Raw genomic sequence first — 7,908 nt, 5'->3', positions numbered from 1 at the left:
ATGAGGATACTAACCTTTGACCTCTTCTCTCAGGGGTCATAGGTAGTTTGTTTCAAGGGCCCAGAAGCTCTCAGGTAGTGTTTTTTTTATCCGGGAGAGCCTCGACTGCTGATGAAGTGAAAGTGATGATACAACAAGAGATAAGCCACTCTCTAATCTCTAAATCTACACTTCCATTATGCAGCTCGCTTCAGTTTCCTTGCACATTCCTGAGAGAGATATTCACTGTGTTCATGTAACTACCTTATTGTGCTATTTGTGTTGGGCTTTTTTTTGGAGGTAAAGTTTTGTCTCATGTGAAATATTGAATTTGCTTTGCATGAGTTAATACGTTTTAAGATTGCCTTGTCTTTATCATTCCAGACAAAAGTGTAACATCTCTCTTAGTAAAATAGTAAATGTCCAATTAACATGAATATATAGATGCCATACGTTGCATAGGGATGTGAAGCACTTTGTAAACTTGTTTATTTTAAGAAAGAAATATAAAGTATATGTTTTTTTCAATAAATGACGGTAAATGAGTAAAGTGGTCTTAAAACTTTGCAACAACAACCCTTTGTCTTGGCTCACTGTTCTTCAGACAATGAAATATTATTTGAGAAGCTCCCTACATGAAACTTATCCAATGACCTACACAAACAAAAATGGAAACTTCCCCTACTTTCCTGTTTGATTTCCTTAAACCTTTTATCACGAGTCTCCGCTCTCAGATAACACGTCTCTTCCCCAGAGTGAAAAGGTCAGCTAGCCAAAGAGCTTTTCTTATCAGACCCTCTTCCTCTGGAAAAATCTTCCTGTGAACAACAGACAGTTTGTGTTGAGGCTTTTGTGACGAAATGTACAATTATTTTTGGCACAAATTAATACTTCACCATGAGAATGATCCTTTATATAGGGAGGCATGAGGCGCAGTGGATAGAGCCTTGGTGTTGGGATCAGGGGGTCACAGGTTCAAACCCCACTGCAGTCAGCATGTCGTTGTGTCCCTGGGCAAGACGCTTCACCCCAAATTGCTCCTGTGGGGATTGCCCACAGCATTGAGTATGTAAGTCGCTTTGGATAAAAGTGTGTAACAAGTAACATGTAATGTAATGTAATATATCAAATATTCACCCAATCAGGGGAGCCACTTGGGAACAGGCAAGGCAGGCAACTGCTTGGGGCGCCGGACCAGAAGGGGGCCCCCAAAGAAGGTAGATTAAGAAGGTCCACAGCAATGACAACATGAAACACCCTTTAATTTACTGCAACGACATGTCGGGAAACCCCCTCAAGGCGGCCCCATGCATAGCTCGCCGTAAAATGCTGCTTCTTATTTTAAGTTTCGTTGCCTTGCTCCGCTCTGAGGGGGGGGGGGGGGGGAGTGTGTTGGGGCGCCACTGATGGTGATGAAAGCTGGTTCGAGGGGCCCCCAGTTAATTTTAGCCTAGGGCCCCCACAGACTCTAGAATCGCCACTGCACCCAATGTTATCTTGAGTTGTTTGAGTAAATGTCTCATTTAGTCAATCCTTTGCTTTTCTTTAAAACCTTACTATTATAAACACTGCATAAACAGTTGCCGATGCTACTTGTCCGTGAGAGTACTGTTTATGCAGAATTGTTTAAATATGAGGGTTTTTGCGAGTGTTTGGGAAGCAATGAGAATACAACTAGATAAATAAGACTTGGATTTTATTGCACAAGTTGTGTGAGAGATTGTAAACCGATGTTTTGATCGAGTTCTGCTGTTGTTTAACGCTGCCCTCATTGACTTCAGTTTATCGAGACATTCATCTGATTTTGATTCGCCATCACGCAACGAGAGAACCTTTGTTATTCTTTCAAGAAGTCTTGGAGGGAGTGATTGCTAAACAAATCACAACATTGTGTGGTTGAAAGATCCAACTGGTGGTCAGTCTGCATGATATAAATGTAGTCCTGCCTAATATTACAAGTCTCTCTGTGTCTTCAAGCACAAAGGGTATAGTATGCTGTACAGATTGTAAAGCCCTCCTGAGGTTATTTGTGATTTGTGATATTGCGATATATAGATCAAATTGACTGGTCATAATAGATAGAAGCCAAATGCTAAACTAGTATCTGATAAATCACACAAATCCTGATAATTACCAAACAGACAGAAATATCATTCATTGGTCTTAAGAGTCCTTACCCCAAGTGAAGGAGTTCAAGTATCTCGGGGTCTTGTTCTCGAGTGAGGGAACAATGGAGCGTGAGATGGGCCGGAGAATCGGAGCAGCGGGAGCGGTACTGCAGTCGCTTTACCGCACCGTTGTGACAAAAAGGGAGCTGAGCCAGAAGGCAAAGCTCTCTGTCTACCGGGCCATTTTCGTTCCTACCCTCACCTATGGTCATGAAGGATGGGTCATGACCGAAAGAACGAGATCGCGGATACAAGCGGCCGAGATGGGTTTTCTCCGCAGGGTGGCTGGTGTCTCCCTTAGGGATAAGGTGAGAAGTTCGGTCATCAGGGAGGGACTCGGAGTTGAGCCGCTCCTCCTTCGCGTCGAAAGGAGCCAGTTGAGGTGGTTCGGGCACCTAGTTAGGATGCCACCTGGGCGCCTCCCTAGGGAGGTGTTCCAGGCACGTCCAGCTGGGAAGAGACCAAGGGGTAGACCTAGGACCAGGTGGAGGGATTATATCTCTTCGCTGGCCTGGGAGCGCATTGGGATCCCCCAGTCAGAGCTGGTTGATGTCGCCAGGGAAAAGAAAGTTTGGGGCTCTCTGCTGGAACTGCTACCCCCGCGACCCGACCACGGATAAGCGGGAGAAGATGGATGGATGGATGGATGGAGGGTCTTAAGACACTCTTTCCTCACTTCATTCCTGAATGGTTTTAACCACCTGATGACCTGTCAGGACTCAAGTAGATGAGGAATCAAAGGAAATAACAATAATACATGATTGGGCCTAAGACAGCAGCAGGTAGTCAGTAAGTGTAATCACTCTTCATGTCCAGGGTCTGTTCTGGTGTCTTCATAACGGCCCTTTGGTCCCTGGACAATAATGGCGCATTTTCACTGTCTTCGAACTTCGATATGCAAAAATAACGAAGAGATATATATCTTTCAATTGCAGTCTGAATGGTTGAAAACAAATGTCTAAAAGTAAAGTAAACGGGCTAGAGTACGTATTTTTTAAGGCGTGTAACATAGAGAACCATGACTAAAACTGAAACACCTGAATCCTCTATTGGGAACAAGAGTGTCTGCAGACCAAATACTAACAAATCCGTCCAGTTTAAATACAGGTATACCCACACAGCCAGTGTTTTCTGCAGACGTGTCACTCTCATTGGCAAAGACCTAGTGGAAATAAAGAAATATTGAGGGGAAGGCAGTGTGGCAGGAGCAGCTTGGCCGTATGAAGGTGGTCATAAACAGTCTGAGGAGGTATCCTAAGCTCTCTCGGCTCCCGTCTCTTGGCCTTTGCATGTTGTCTTGGACAGCAGTTCTGTGCTCAGGGGGCCTCGCTGAATAATGGCACATTTCTCTCCAGGCAGCCGAGAGAGCGAGAAGAGAGAGAGAGAGAGAGAGAGAGAGAGAGAGAGAGAGAGAGAGAGAGAGAGAGAGAGAGAGAGAGAGAGAGAGAGAGAGAGAGAGAGAGAGAGAGAGAGAGAGAGAGAGAAGCAGCTTATCATCTGGCGGCTAGCCATCCTCACCTCCACAGTGACCCTGACCAGGGATTTATATGTATTTACACATACACCATACCTCTCGCCTCGGCCAGGGGCTTCACGTCGCTCCCTGTAAGACTTAAAGATTTATGATGGAGGGGAAAACGTGTCCCGCTGTGGAATAGTAGCGAGGTAAACAAACCCTGGGCACGTCGCGAGGGTCCGTGTGTGACAGGGCCTCTGTTGGGAAACAGCCTGAGGGCCTGTCTGAGGCGGCAATGATGTCATTATAAGGGGAAATGCACTGTGGAGTTTGGGCCACGTGGATGAATACAAGCTGCAGTTATTAATGCACAAGAATGATTATCAGGAAAGGTGGAGTTGTGCTGCCTTGTGTTTACACAAGAACATGGCAAACTAATATACAGTGACGTACCGTGAAGTACTCATGCATGGGCCCTGCAGAGACCACCCATCTCATCACAGAGGAAGATATGTGTCTCACACATTTACGCTTTTATAATGTTATGTTTGAGTTTCCACATTTAGGTTGCACAGAGTTATGTATTATCCTGTGTGGCTGCAGAGGAGATATGGGTCTAGCATAACATGTGTGTGTGGATTTAACCCATCGGAGAGCGCAACACACATCATGACTCTGCATTTTTACAGTTTAGAGATGGTTATTTGCAAACCAACATATTTTCCTTAATGACACTTTTATTACTTTCTTGTGGAACCCAAACTTAAATGCCTGACTATATACTAAATCAGATGTGTGAATACACAGTCACACACCCCCAAGTGAGGTAGGGGGTGTTGTAAATCAGTCTGAATTTGTCATTTAACACTCCTGTTTATATAGTTAATTACATATTTTCTGCTGGTGATAAGTCCCATAGATTTGCTGGGAATTGCTCTAATGTTTCTTACTTTATGCTAGTTTAACTCAAAATGACAATACCCATTAACACAATGGTGCAAGGAGCAGATTCAGACTGACTCCTGATACGGATCTGATTATTGTCGTTAAAGCTGCAGCAGAGAGAAGGACCACAAGGGGAAGTGGGAGGCTTGGGTCTGCTCCACAGCCAGCTGGTCTCGCCTGGAAAGTACAAGATGCCTTCCTGCGCCAGAAATCTGCAGAGAGGGAGAGGGAATGGTGAATGAAGGCAGGGAAAATGTTAGTGTGCACGCTGCCTGCCAAGAGGGAGAAGATCATATTGCTCAAATTCAGCAATCTCCTGAAGGGGAGAAACAGCTAGCAAAATAAGAACTGGAGGAGGACAAGGAACAAAAACTCTTCAGTAATAAGAAGGTGAAGTGTTTAAAGAAAGACAAACAAAAGCTTATACTTTGCCTACGTTGCTGAGTTTTCTGATTATATTGTAAAAAACTATTGTCAATAAAGCATTAAATGGTAAAGGTGTTGCTTTCTTAGACTGTCATGAGGCCAATATTATGGCTTCATAAGTCCTCATTTTGACCTAATGATACAGCACTTTAAAAGAGGTTTAAAAAAAGATTTAAAAACAAATGGGTTCACTAGACTTTCAGTTTTATGATACTTTGATAACAAAGCATGACAAAATGATCAGCTTTAAATAAGACATCCATCATTACTGAGTTAGACATGGTGTTGGCTCAGTCATACTGGTTTAGTTTGGTTACCAACTACTATATGAACATAATGACATAGTTTTTCTATAAGTTACAGGTCTTTTATTGATAACATGAGGTCATATGGCATTGCAATTTGCATTGCGAATAACTTTGTGAAACAATGTAATTCTGAATCTATTTACAAGACAATCTAAACACCTTTAACAATCTCATTGATGTTAAACTAGGTAATCAAACACATGTATTAGAAAGACCATAGCAAGTTGAGAAAAACCCCTTACTCAACCAGTACGGCCGATAGAGGCACTTTTTTATTTAAGCAACACCTCCCTTGAAACATAGTTCAAGTTTACAAAGGCAGGTTTAATAGACAGATAAATTAATCTAGTAACAGCAAAGTGGTAAACCTTTATTAGTCTACATAATAAATATGTGAATATGTGAAAATATTTTGGTATGACTGGGTGGTATAGCAGTAAATACATAATGTATATAAAATGTAATTCAGGTTTTTATAGCTCTATCCACAAGCACCATTTGGGTGAAGGATACTAATAAAGGTACAGGTCAAGATTTCAATTTGTTTTTCCTCCCATAACATAGCTGAATTATTACTATTTTTAGTAAATCCCCCCTATGGACCACAGAAGGCTTCTTGTTTTGAAAAGCAGCTGTGAGAAAGTCATTATTTACTTGTGAAAGTGAGCATTAGTCTCCATGGGAAATAATGTTATGCACCTGTGTGTGCTGACCAGGCATACATACATTAATAATATGTACTATTAATTATCACATGTACCTTAGCGACACACATATAATATTCCTGACTCATTAGCTTCCTGACAGTTTACCACTTACAGTATATTGGCGACACCATGTGGTAAGGAGTTGTAATTGCAGGCTACTGCCGGGAAATGGCGTCCCTATACACTTTGGCATTTATCCTCCAACACACTGCTTTCCCATAAGTAGGGCAAATGTTCACTATCATGGGAAAACACTGAAAAGTAGATGGTGAATATATCACTTGTCTGCATGAACAACGAAGCGCTGTTTATCAGTATTAGTCTGACGACCAGAGCATTTCCTGGATGTTTTGCTAAGTACACTAGCAGGTAAGCTAACTTCCTCTTAATCAGCTCTTCACTGGATTACAAATCATAATAACAAAGCAATACATTCCCCCGTGTTAACACCCTATGGTTAACATACATGAACTATTTGAACATTTCAGAATTGCACAGGAATTAAATATCCTCAATTCTGCTGCCATTGTGTGAGCTGCCTGCAATACTGCTGTTGAGCAGCAGGTGGCAGTGTAATGCAGTATTTGTATGTGCACAGGTGAAAACCACACGAGGCTGTGCATCAACACTGTGTTTGAGTTTTGATATGGGAGTTTGTCTGGGAAGCAGATATCAATATATTGATCCCTTTTATGTTTACCTTACAGTTTCCAGCCTCTTTCTAACAGAAGTTATTCAATTATTTAACATCTCACTCTTCAAAAACATGGCTATGGAGTGCTACATACACATTTGTTGGAACGTTCTGCATCAATATTGTCACTTTTCAACCATAAACTTGAGTACTACTATATTTTGTTAATAGATTGCATGATTTTCATTAAGAAAGCCATGTTCTCTTTTTTTATGGTTGGCATTGGGTACATCTTTTCAATGTTGTTTAATTTGGGTATTTTTTATACATGCAGCTTTGTTATTTTGTATTTTCACTCTTATTTGCATTCTTATCTACTCTGTACTGCAACTGCTGCTGCACAACAATTTCCTTTGGTTACATAAAGGGTTATCTGATCTCACTTTCTTATCTTATTTTATCTTATCTCGCTTTGTATTTTACTTGATCTAATTTTGAAGCAATCTCTGTAATCCCTCAATGGATCCTTGAACTCGCTACTACATCTATTTTTTTATTTTGTATGCAGAATTAATTCATATATTCTCCTTCCTATTTTAACACACAAATTAACACTTGACCTGCTCTCTCCAGCACTCGTGTAAAGTGGAAACCTGTAGCCCACTTTTTTTGCAGGAGAGTATCACTCTGCTGTGAGTGACAGCACACAGTATTTGCAAGTAAATGCTCAGATTGAAGCTCTTCACTCCCCGGTATGACTGCCTGAATTTAGAATTAACCTTTGAAAATATGCAGTTTTTTCACATACATGTAAGAATAAGAGCCTGTTGTGATCTTGTAAGTATTGAAAGACATTGACACGGATAGATATAGTTTAACTTGCTTAATGTTTTTGAGAAGATTTAGTGGAGTAGAGGGGTGACTGGAGACAAACCACAGAATTTATGTTATCTATGAAGTCCTCTGACATATAAAGGTATCTTTTTGTGATAAGGCACAATGGAAACTATTTTCAAAAAATGCTCTTGCTTCATAATTACCTCTGAGGGTGCAATGCTATTTGGTTTTTCTAGCAAAATTGTGAAAGCTGATGCATTTACAGATATTTGGAGAGTGAAAAGAAGATCTTATTCCACTTCACTGCAGAGTCACACACATCGTCCCATTGTTCTGCTTTATAAAGAAAACATGCCATTGTACAGAAAAAGGAGAGGTGTACATTCCCTCTATCTGAGGTTACACAGGGTTATGATGAAAACAGTGTCTTATTTACAAAAAGAAACAA

The sequence above is a fragment of the Gymnodraco acuticeps genome, unplaced genomic scaffold (genome assembly GCF_902827175.1).
Source record: "Gymnodraco acuticeps unplaced genomic scaffold, fGymAcu1.1, whole genome shotgun sequence".
In the NCBI taxonomy this organism is placed as follows: domain Eukaryota; kingdom Metazoa; phylum Chordata; class Actinopteri; order Perciformes; family Bathydraconidae; genus Gymnodraco; species Gymnodraco acuticeps.
The sequence above is the reverse complement of the archived record's forward strand: the minus strand, read 5'-3'. Positions refer to the sequence as shown.